This window comes from Eretmochelys imbricata, chromosome 12 (assembly GCF_965152235.1).
Source record: "Eretmochelys imbricata isolate rEreImb1 chromosome 12, rEreImb1.hap1, whole genome shotgun sequence".
Taxonomy (NCBI): Eukaryota; Metazoa; Chordata; order Testudines; family Cheloniidae; genus Eretmochelys; species Eretmochelys imbricata.
In genome coordinates, this window is record NC_135583.1 from 19,229,137 (window position 1) to 19,241,706 (window position 12,570).

The window sequence follows — 12,570 nt, forward strand, 5'->3', positions numbered from 1 at the left end:
ATATTTCTGTCTCCTGTAGTGATCCTAGTACTATATTCCTTATGCAGCGCACCCTCCCTATTGAAATCCATGCTGGATACACTCAATGGGTGTCTGAATTGCACAGAAAGCACAGGATGAAGCCTGCTATGTGTTACACTTTGAGATCTATGTGATAACTAAGGTGTATGAAATTGTTGGGGACAAAGAGAAATCAAAGTAACTGAATGAGCTTTTTAGCACTTTTTTCTAGCACTTGTGTCCATGCTGCAAAAATGCACATTTCATACTTTTTTTAAATTGCAGGTTAGACTTTTTTTTTACTGCACAAGACAATTTGTAAAATAATTATCATGGGTTTTTTAGACTCTTTTGATGTAATTTGATACTAATACAAACTGTTTATTAAATCAAGATTTAACACATGTACAGTAAGCCTCTTTCAGTGTCCCCATTAGCAGCATTGAATAACAGGCAGTGAGTGATGTGTACATTGTAACTTGTAAAGAATACTTAACATACCTTAGCCTTTTTTTTTTTTTTTTTTTTTTTTAAACACAGGAACTGTTACTCTTTCACTAAATGTGACCTTACAGTTCTCAGTTACTGGACATATTCTGTATTAAATGTACATAAAGACATAAATCAAACTTTTTTTTGGTGCTGACTGCAATGAAATTTAATTCAGTTACTGGAGGTTTCTGCACTGCGAGGACATATCAGTTGCTGGGCATGTGTATAAAACAGACTATTTTTCCTTTTTAAGATTAAAACAAATGAGACTTTAATTGCTGATTTCCTGACCAGGTATGATTTGATGGTGGGGAACAAAACTATTATTTCTGTCCCTTTATAGCAATGAGGTTTATTTAAAGTTAGGAACACTCCTTCTCTGTTTGCTTTATTACTAAACCCAAGAATCAGAACAACTTCAACTTACTTGTATCATCTGTTAAAAATGGTACATGCCACTCTATCAAAGCAATGCAATCAGCTTAATTTACCTAATATACATGGACAGTAAATGAAAGTGTGCAGACATTCACTGAAATGTTATCTGTAAGACTTTCAGCTCAAGAAAACAATTCTCATCCTGAATTCCATTTCCCGTGAAACAAAACACTGCCACTAAAGAGAAATGCTAAGACCAGCCATTTGAAAAGAGAATCCAGCATCCTCTGTTAGGATTTTAGACCCAGATGTAATTGGTGATATGCATTTTAGAAGTCATTTTTGGCTTTAATAGAAAAACACAATCTTTTGGGTGCTTAAAACTTCAAGGAGCCCATAGCACTGTTCCCACCCTTTCTCCTATCCACTCATTTCTGCAGTATTTTGATTTGTTCTCAGTATGTTTCATGTGTGTAGACCAGGTCAGAATTTGGCTAGATGTGTTTCCCCAGGCAGTCATTACTAAAAAGCCAACATTTACTGAGTAGTGGTACTTTTGATACTGCCATCTATTCCAGGGGTAGCCAAACTTACTGACCCTCCACGCTGCACACAACAATCTTCAGAAGTGCAAGAGCTGGGGCACGCCTGCCACAATTTGGGCCTTCTGCCCTGCAGGAGGCATCTGCTGAGCAAAATCCCCTACCCCACCACCCTGCTGCAAGGTGGAAGTACCAAGCTTTCCCCTGCCCAAGTCTGGTAGGTGAAGAATGGAGGGGGCCTGGGCAGAGGGGGGCTCCATGAGCCATGCTAACTGTGAAAGAGATGTATGTGGCTTGTGAGCTACAATTTGGCCACCCCAATCTATACCTTGATACTGAGATAGCTTAAACATCACAATGCTACTGTCTGCTGCATGATTTACTACTTGTTAACTGGCCCTACAATTTTTTACCCTTTAATAAATATGAGATAAGAGGGACAATCCAAGACTCTTGGAAGGGGTACAGGGAAGTATCTAGAGTTGTATATAGCTGTGATTCATCATGACACCGAGATTGGCTCTAAAATGCTGCAGCATTTCAGGGATCACAGGAATCTTAATTTATACAGGAAAAGTATGACATTTTCTTGCTTTATAGGAAGAACGTGGTCTTCATAAAGTGTACTAAGGACAAAGAAGCAGTATACATATTGTCATCTAAATTCAACACACAATTAAAAAGAAGTGATGGTAGAGCTATCATTTGCATAACAAATTTTGAGAACAAAACTCATGCCAAAATTCACATCATTTTTATGTACTGAAAAGCCCACCTTATCCATCTGTTAGTGACTTTCCTAACTGTACAAAGACCTATGTATCAGCAGTGACTCAGGAAAAAGACACTTATTCTTTTAATAAATCATACATTGTTGCTCAACTTTCCTATATAGCTGAAATGCTGCAGACATCACATGCTCTACTGCCTACATGCTTCACCAACAATGTTGAAATAGTACTTCTCACTGGTGCCTGAAAAGCCAGAATGAAGTTGGGACCAGAGCAGAGTGAAAATGAGAGACTTCAATTCAGGCCTCATGCAAACATTTTATTCAGCTTTGAGCCTCCTCTATTTTCAACTCTGCTTTTCATATTCAAATATACTCATACCAAAATTCAGACAAAGCCACTTGCTCTCACCTGGTGTCAACACAAATCCATGCATCACCCCAGTGCTTGCTCATTTCACCAAATAAAAGGTTCCAATCCCTCACAAAGCCAAACGTACAGACGTTTTACATGGTTTGGGGTTACAGTGAGAAACATTTAAGACTATCCTAACTGTAACCCACTGGAACAGTTACTTAATTTACATATGTTAATACTATATATGTTTATCTATAAAAAAATCTGTCATCTGTCTATTCCTGCTTTGAATGTGATTGTGTTATCAGTTTATGAGCTAGCTGAGTGATATTTGCAAGGTTTTTGCTTCTCTCTTCCCTTAACTGTCCCTGTAGAAGATAAATGCTGATAAAAATGGACTCCAATACAAAATGCGTGTAGCTGTGAAAGGCTATTTTCACTCAGTTTCTTTTGCTACACTCCATTTTACAGAATCAGCTTAACTAAATCTGTTTTCCATCTGCTTTATATATCACCACTAACAATCATTTTTGAATTCTCAATTTGTTCTCCCTTATCTAGCCATTGTTGATAATCCAAAATACAGCAGATAAAACAGCTTAATTTCTATAAGCCTATTTGATCCTAGAGAGTCAAGCCTGGAGACAAACAAAGTGAAGACCTCATGTCTTTTTATTACCGACGTGTCATTTCTACCAGTTGATTTTAATCAAAGAAATGCATGTTGTTTATGGGTCAGATCTGACCAGCGAGAGAAAAGTGCTGTGAAAAACCAACGAACAGGTACATAGCACATACACATTGCAAGATAAATGTTAAAAGTCACTGGGTTTTGGCTGGTAGCTGTCCCCCCACGGTCACCTACTGCTCCTGGCTCCTGTTCCATAACTGTAAGGGTGGTTGTGCCCAGGAGCTGCTGCTGGGTAGTGGGTAGAGTAGGACATAAATGCATGAGGCCAGATTCTCTTTTCTGTTCCAACCCCTTTGCATGTCACTTCTGGTGTGAAGGGAGCAGCATGTACTGCTCCCACCCCCTAGGAACACCCACTCAGAGGGGCTGGAGACCTGTACCAATTTGAAGAAATTAGATTGCAGATACATGGAATTTCCCTCTGCCACCTCTACTGTTACAGCCCAGGTTACTTGACCTCAAATCTCACAGTCTGGCCCAAAAGGTTTGTTTCTGAAAACCACTTCAGTTGGGTCACATTTTAGAAGCAATCCTCTGCAATTTTACCTGAACTTGAGAAGGGTTGGGTCCTAGCTGGGTCAGTTGTCAGGAGGACAGAAAATAGCCTCACTCTCTACCCCGCAATAAAGCCACAGAAGGGAAGACGGGGGGTAAAGAGGAATGTGAGGGGTAGTATAGCGGAAAAGCAGGGAAAAACATGGCAGGTGACTGTAGAGGATGGACTAGGGACTGGCGGGGAACACAGAAGAAGAATTAAGTGTAGCAGAAGAGTAGGTGGGAAAGGGAGAGAGACACAACCATGACAAGGGAGGAGGAAAGAGGTAGAATGACGGCTGCCCCACCTCTTGGGATAGGAGAAGGTTAGTGTATTCCCCCATGGAGCAGTGACCAAAAAGACCCACATTCTTTGAATCTTAAATGCTCATGTACAATTTGAAGGTAGGCAGCTTCCCCTTAAAGGCTCTGAAAATCTAAAGCTAATTTAAAAAATAAAACATTCTTGCAATATTCATAATTTTTAAACCAATCTTGTATTTTAGAGTCTGACATGAATTTTGAATGGTTGAGACTGACAATGCTGCCAGCAGTTAGAAAGATAATGAACAAGATGCAGTTTCTCTGCACTTCCACTCCCCTGACTCAAAAACACAGATTCTGATGATTGCTTTAGGTCCAAAGCCTTAGACTGTACCCTTATTCTGGCCAGGCTAGGGCACCTGCAAAACACCAGTCCCCTATGCCCATCTCCACCTACAGATTACTCATTAATCTGAGCTGGAAGGATGGGTAGAGATTGAAGACAGATCAAGATATACATGCTAAAAAGACATGGAGTGCACTCACGGGCCCTGAACCCCATCCTGGTACACCCTTCCTGCACAGGTGTCTGGGGAGCAAGAATGGAGGTGCAACAGTTGAACCATGTAATGGGCACCACAGCTTTTCAGGTGTTTGTCACAGTGTTTAAAACCACCATGCTAAAATTCTGGTTTCGGAACACAAAATCACCTTCCCACCCCAGATGTCAGATAAAGAGCAGGTGAGCCCTTCCAGATGTCAGAGCTCCCAGGGGTTACTTCCTATTAAAATGGTTTGCTTTCTTAAAGAAAGGTAAACTGAGACTCAAGAGCGTGTCTCCCCTTAATCTAAAATGAATATAGTAAAATTAGAATAAATGAATCAATTCTTTGACAGTTAATATCTGGAATTGTATTATGGAGAAATAGTTTTATCATTGAATATGCAAGTGTTTTATTTATTTTAGGAGCATACTATGTCCATGTTCTGTGCTACCAGGCTCATCTGAACAAGTCAAAAAGAAAGCAGACAATTTCCACATAAACACTTGTATTCAACTTCTACAGCACTAGACTGTGGAAACTACAACAATCCAAAGCATGAACCTTCTTTCAGGTCTATTGGCAAAGCCAGCCACCAGCCTGAACTTCTAAGAAGGTTAAATCCTAAGGAGGCGTGAAACTAGATTATGCTTCATTCTAAATGCAAACTAGGTGACAAATCATAATCACCGGATATTGTCCTTTCTGAGGTGATGGCTAATTCTCCCTTGAATCTAATGGCATTACTTTGAAGGTAATAAAGCATGCAATTCTATTGAAGCAATATGTTAGGTTCCCTCACTTCATTAAACACTGTCAATACATCCAGTAAATTGAGGCTGCCAATTGTTTACTGGATAGCAATCTCAGTTACTACTGGATTAGTACCTGAAAAGATGGTTCAAAGACTGATTTGTGGGGAGAAGAAAAACTTGTGAAAACATTTACCAGGGTAAAAGAGATTCTTAGAAATAAAATGAAAAATAAATAAATGCCAGGTCTCTTAAACATGGTAGTGAAACTTGTAGTTAGCATGAAGAGAGGGGACATATCGAATAGCACTTGCTGTTTGGGTCTGCTGTATGTTTAATAAGCCAGTGGAGTAGGTCAGGGCCTGAGGATGAAGCCAAATCATTTTTATTTTTCCTGTTGTGATAGAAAACAAATTAATCTGGTAGAGCAAAGACATTCTGTTTATTTTGCCCTTACCAGAGGGAGCAGCACCTGTGCAAGATTTTTATTAATCTTCTCTAGTCCTTAACATTTATTATTGATTGTGAATAGAACTCCACAAGCTACAGTGACACTACAGAAGGTCTATGTAAAAATCAAACGCAACATAAATTAATTAAAAAAATCTCAGATTTGAAAATATTTTGTGTAGGCTTTAAAAAAAGTCCAGTTTCTATCACAGAGGTTGTGACTTTCTCCAAGCCACTTCTCCATTTAGGTCAGGCTCTCACACTTGTATGCTAATAATCAAGATTTTAAACTGGTTAGAATAATGCAGTGATAACAGAAAGCTGAGTTATACTCTTTCTTGAAAGACCCTGGAGCAGTGATCAACTCTGCAAGCTTAGAAAGCCTGCACTGCTTTGCTCATCACAGTGGAAATGGAGACAGTTTTGTTTGGGAAACACAGTCTTTTATGAAACTAGTAAAGTGAAAATTCCGAATTTTTTTTATAACACATACAGGAATTCATTCTACATGTTGACATCTCAAAGTGATTTTGCTTCAGGTCTTGACATCAGCTTAAATAAAAGGGGAAAGACTTTTGTTAAAGCAAATGTACTTCATACACATTTCTCAGTCACAAAACTCCAAACAAAAAGGTCGGGTTGATTTAAAATGCTGTGCACTGTTTATGATTGTATTTATATAACCCCTATTTTGAATGCTGATTTATATAGCTAGTTTGTCACCGAAGTCTGCACTTCTGCATATTACTGCATTTAGGCAGAATGCCAGATGTGTAACACCAGGAGGAATTAATGACAACATTTCAGCAGCACCCACAGAGCTAGTACTGTACAGCAGGTGAATGCTAATGCTCAACAACAAGAGAAACAAGAACACAAAAACACTTCCTTTTCAATAACCTTTTTTTCCCCCTAAGGAAACACAACTAAAGGCAAATAACTGTTCCATGGCAACACCACTAGACACAGGAGCTGAAGTTAAAAAGCAGCCCACAAGCTTTTGCTTCTTCTTTTGTGAAGAATTAATGGGGAGTAGAATTTTAAAAAATATTTCCAGATTAATGGTCTTCTTTCTAAGCAGATCACATATATGAATTTAGAGAGACAGAGCCTTATCATGCAGGCTTCACTCAGGGAAAATTCCTCACTTAAGTCAATGGAGAATTTTACCTGACTAAGACCCACAGGTCATGACCCATCCTTGTATGTCTAAAGATATGAATTATTCAGAGGTGTGAATTACAAAATAGATATATGCTGTAATCAGTTAACCGATTGATAGGCCTGCCTGTAGGCCTTAGGCAGCCATAGCAGAATAACCAAAACCATAATTCTATTAAACAAAAGCGTGGATTCTACTCCTTTCTCCTTCCCCCATCTCTTTGAAGGGGGTGCTAAAGCCTAATACAAAGCCCACTGAATTCCATGGCTAGTAGCCACGGACCAAGGGCCACCAGCACCCTAGAAGTAGAGTCAGCTGTAGTAGCAGAGAAGGGCAGAGCAGTAAACTCTATGGGCTTGTCTACACTTAAAACGCAACAGCGGCAAAGCTGTAGTGCTTCGGTGTAGGTACAACCTCTGCCGACGGGAGGGATTCTTCCAGCCACGTAAGTACTCCACCTCCTTGAGAGGCGGTAACTAGCTGAAGGAAGAGTTCTTCTATTGACCTAGTGCTGTCCGCATGGGGACTTAGGTCAGCGTAACTACCCAGCTCAGGGGTGTGGATTTTTCACACCCCTGACCAATGTAGTTAAACCAACCAAATTTTCTCATGTAGACCAGGCCCATAGAGTTGGAGCCAGGATTCCTCACAGATCCTTTGGGCTTCACACAATTAGAAGTCCACACTCCCTGTGTCCTTTTGTGTGGCCATCAAACCCATCTAGGATGGGAGAGTACACCAGAATGCCACACAAAAACAGATATTAGTTTCTCTTCTTTTCTTCCCCCTACTTTTCCTGTTTTTTCCATGAGTGTGGTATGTTAGGGCTGCTTCATGGGTTGCATAATATGTTTATGCACCTTGGATCTTTGAATGGAAAGACTTACACCAGCGTCAGCTCTTACTGTGTTTTTATTTTATCGGAGAGGAGCTCAATCTTCAAAATTTCTGATGCTGAGCCACATTTCAAGTACTCACAAAGCTGAAGGGTGGAAGGGGTGTATAATTTATTAATTATTCTGAATATTTCCTCTTACTTATGATTTTTTAAAGTCTGACTATCTGCTGATCATTTGAGAAGCATTTACCAAAACACTTAAGTGCATCCAGTTACTTAGAAGATTTTATAGGGATATCTGACACCACCACAAAATAGACACAGAAAGGCAATGCCTAATCCTGTGAGGTGTGTGTTGTCTCCAGTGAGATACAGGGCACTCAGCTCCCAACTGAAAGATCAAGCCCCTAAACAAATGGTTCTCAACCTGCGGCCATGTAACATCCTCAGGACCATACAGGTAGTACTGGCTGCGGCCCATAATGGTAAATAGGCTCAGAACCACTGCCCTAGTCTGTGAACTAAACAGGTTTGAAAAACACTGTCACTAGCAGAGGCAGCTAGGAAAAAAGAAGCAGGGAATTCTTGGTGAAAAGTGTTAGCTACTAATGTGTTCCTTTTAAACAGTGAGTTGTGGCTCAAAACAGAGATTAGGGCTTGGAAATAGTAGGACAACATCCTTCACGAAACTGCGGCTATGGACACTTTACATTTAATGTGACCTAACACTTTTTTTTTGGGGGGGGGGGGGGAGATGGCCTTTGGGGCTTAACTGAGCCAGAACACAATGGGTACTTTTAATGTGGCTGTGTAGTCGTGGCACCAGCACTGGGAGAGAGCTCTCCCAGCACTGTAAAAAACCCACCCCCACGAGGCGAGTGGCTCCCAGTACTTGTGCACAGTCTACACTGCCACTTTACAGCACTGAAACGTGCACCACTCCGGGGGGGTGTTTTCACAGCCCTGAGCGAGGAAGTTTCAGCGCTATAAAGTGGCAGTGTAGACAAGGCCTAAGATATCACAGGCATTGCTCCCAGCTATGTATTTTGACATCTTGTTCTAAGTTATTTGTTTTAATCACAAAGATTTAGATAAAATAATACCAGACCTTAAAAAACAACATTTATCTTATTACCATAAAAATTACCCAGCAGGATAAAAACGTAAAAGGAAAATCTTCATGTCATTAAAGGTGCACTGCTTAAGTACTGAACAAGATAATTAAGAGACACTCCCGAGCAAGAGCTCTGTTCTGACTTTTGTCCTTTGCACCTGTACTATTTTGCCTCATGCCTCTTCTGCACAGCAGGAATGGATGGTTTGTTGCAGCATGCAGCCAAAGGTACATCTAACACAAATAACTGCAAGCCAGCCACAGCTACATTATTTCAGAAAGCAGTTCAGACCTGTGCAAAAGGAATGCCTCTTTCACCATAGACAAAAATAAACCTAACCTGAATGCCAATCAAGGATGGAGAATTCATCAATAGTTAATATCCAGCATGTCATTCACAAGAATGATGGACAGATTACAGCAGCTAGTTTGATCTTTTGAGGTCATGCATGAATAATCTGTCTTGGGCATGTAACTCTTGCTCAGTTATTACTCAGGCATTCGCTTGGGTCAGCAGAATGAGATGTACTTACTGCCTAAGACCTTGTATAGTTTACTTCTGGGAAAATTTTCCTACACAGTCCAAATGTGGCACAGTGGAAACAGCTAGGACTAAAACCTGCATTCAGTTACATTCTGTGAAACCTTTCTAACACATTGTTAGTTTACCAGTAACCATTCCTGAAAGGCCTTTGAGGAGGATTTGGCCCTTCCTTTCCCCCTTACAACATGGGATGAGCTCAAGAAGACTCTACTCAGACCGGTAACATTAATTTTATATTTTGCTTCTGCAAATACAGAGTGTCCTTTGAACAATTTCAATGACCTGGCAATACTTCTATCCAGAAGAGAGTAACTAATGCACAATTAAAAAACAAAACATCTGATACTGTTAACTTGCTTATACTTCCCAACTGCATCATACCAGAGAGAGGAGAGTCCTTAGCCGTTGCTGCTTTCTGTAATTTTGTTGGCACTAGATACCACCATGAAGAGCTCATTAAATAGGACAGGTTAATATGGCAGTTAAAACATTAAATATTAAGGAGCCTTACTTTCTTGCTGAAGGGACAGGAGTAACTCCCACTGATGTCAGAGGGACCTGCTGGGTAGTGAAGCACTTTGAAAATCCGTCCCCTGCTTCCGTCTTAGAAGCCTAACTTTAGGCACCCATTTTGGAAAATCCTGGCCTAGCGCTTTAGAGCCAAAAATGAGATGAGATTAGCAAGTACCAGGAAGAGGTGACCCAAGTTGGACCTCATTAAAACCAGGGATTGATTCAGACTATAAATAACTTGGATCTACCAAAAACCTGACTCTCCAGGCATCCTGGATGACTCACCACCTCCCCTTCTCTTGGTCACATCATGACACAATTGGAGAAATTGAAAAAGATGCCCTGGCTCTAGTGTGTTCTGCCTCCTCCCTGGGATCTAAGATAGCAGCAAACAGTGTGGGCCTTCTACTCTTCTAATGTTGCCTTCTACTGCTGACTTGCTGCTCCAGTGGGGTCCTGAGCACAAGAATACTATCTTAATCCTTGCCTAGCTGATAAAGAACTAATCTCAGGAAAGGAACTGTGTTTGTCTTCTGTGTTTGTACAGGACCTAGCACAATGAGGTCCTGGTCCATGACTGGGGCTCCTGTGTGCTACTACAAAACAAATATCATCATCAAGCAAGTCTTTTTTTTTTAAACTCAGGGAACAACAACTAGGACTGATGGGCAAATGGCAAGATCAGTTCGTTCCCAGGTCTGCACACCAATTGCAGAGTGGAGAAATATGACAAAGAACCATGAGGAAATACGGTATATATATCTATTTTAACATGGAAATATAGCCAATTTCTTTTCAGAAGTATAAGATATCACTTCACCACAAACACCATGTGCTGCTGAAATATTTTAACACCTGTTTTTTGTTGTTGTTTTTTTTAAGTGGAACAGTTACTGCAACATACACAATTATGTTCACAGCATGTCTACCAAAACGACATTACATGCTTTCAGAAAATGAATAAAAAAATAGATAACATTACTAAGAGAAAAAAAATTAATTTAGCAAAGAGTCACAAACCATTTATTTTACAGCCACTGGAATAAATATATTACGGAGTTGGCCAGTCAACACTAATAAAAGCTCTCATCCCAAGATATAGGAAACTGTTCAAATGTTCAAATGGCCATATGCTGCCATCAGATCATCTCTGACAAATACAGTCACATACAAAATCCTCCTGGTTGCTTTTGTTAATCAGGACTATAATCCATTAGTATCAAACCAACAAATTTGAAGTGCTGTTAAAAATTGCCAGCAATAGTCCAGACCTGAACTAAGACACTATTTACTGAAAACCTCAGCTTCTTCTTCATCATGATTTCCCCTGTTATTTGAACCAAACTATATCTGCATTACTTGTGAGAGATTTTTCCTTTTTAACATCTAACAGTGTAACTTGATATATAAGAAGAACAATGTTTAGCATTTGCATGGTGTTTTTCATCCATAGCTCCCAGAATGCTTCAGTAAAGAAGGGTAAGCATCATTATATCTATTTTACTGCTGGGAAAGCTGAAGCTCAGAGAGTTGAAGTGACTTACCCAAAGTCACACTGCATGTTAATAGCAAATCTGGGAATAGAACTCTTGGACCAAATTCTTCACCCTGCTATGGCCCCTTTGCAATGTTCTGTCATCACAAAGGGACCATATTTCATATAAAGCCTGCTTACCAAGCACCCGGAAGAGAGCCTAACATGGCATCTATGGATACATCACATCATTTCATAAAACAGATGGTTTTGAGTCACACATTAAGATGATGCAACAGTTGGAAAATGTCTTTGAAAGCCACAACCATGTAGTTTCCAAGAGGTATGAAGGCAAAGAGGTCAGAGATAAGGACAGGGTGAGGAAAATGTGTATAGGAGGACAGGAAGAGAGATCCCCCTTTCCATGTCCCTTTCCATATGTCCCTTTCCATTTCACTTAATTCCAAGTGGATTTTAAAATCTGTATGCTACTTTATATGCAGTAATAAAATAAAGTCACCTACTTGGCATTTGCTTTTATTTTCATTGGCCAAACCCTGAGTCCTTAACTCCGTTTTCATTCAGTCCTTATTCAAGATAACTCTCCACAGATTCCCAAGGTTTGTCTCACTACAACTCAGCAGACACTTCTTAGGGAATCTTCCTCTCCCCCAGTTCCATAGGGGACATATATCCATCCCCAGTGAAACGTTGCTCTGGTTGCTGAGGGACAATAACTATCACCATCTCCTTGATTGTTTGTCAGCTTTAAGGTTATCCAGTCTCTTCTCTATCCACTCTTCTTACCCTACACCAATCCCTGCCCCAGAGCTTCACCTTATTAAAGAAACCAAACCCCACACACACTTTCCTCAAAGTCTATCAAAACAATATGGACAAAAAACTATGGTTTCCTTGGCCAAGGGCAGCTTGTAGTCTGTAAGGCAATTTTTATTCCACGGATACATCAGTCATCTATTTTCTCATTCCTTTTTCTCCTCTCCTCTAACAGTCTCTAGCTCTCTCTTTACCAATAAGAGAGAGGCATGAATGATCACAGGGCTGAGCATTCAAACCCCAACTCTCCCACTGACATACTGTGTGGGCTTGGGCAGCTCTCTGTATCAATTTCCCCATCTGCAAAATGGGGATAACAACCCCTACACCTGTTTTCACTAGACTTGCTCTTAAT

The 12,570-nt window shown here is 40.2% G+C and overlaps 1 protein-coding gene across 4 annotated transcripts in view; it reads right to left on the reverse strand.

Moving 5' to 3' along the window:
* LOC144272755 (borealin-2-like) overlaps positions 1-12,570 on the reverse strand; it is a 150,313-nt gene that overhangs the window by 29,057 nt on the left and 108,686 nt on the right. The window lies entirely within an intron of this gene.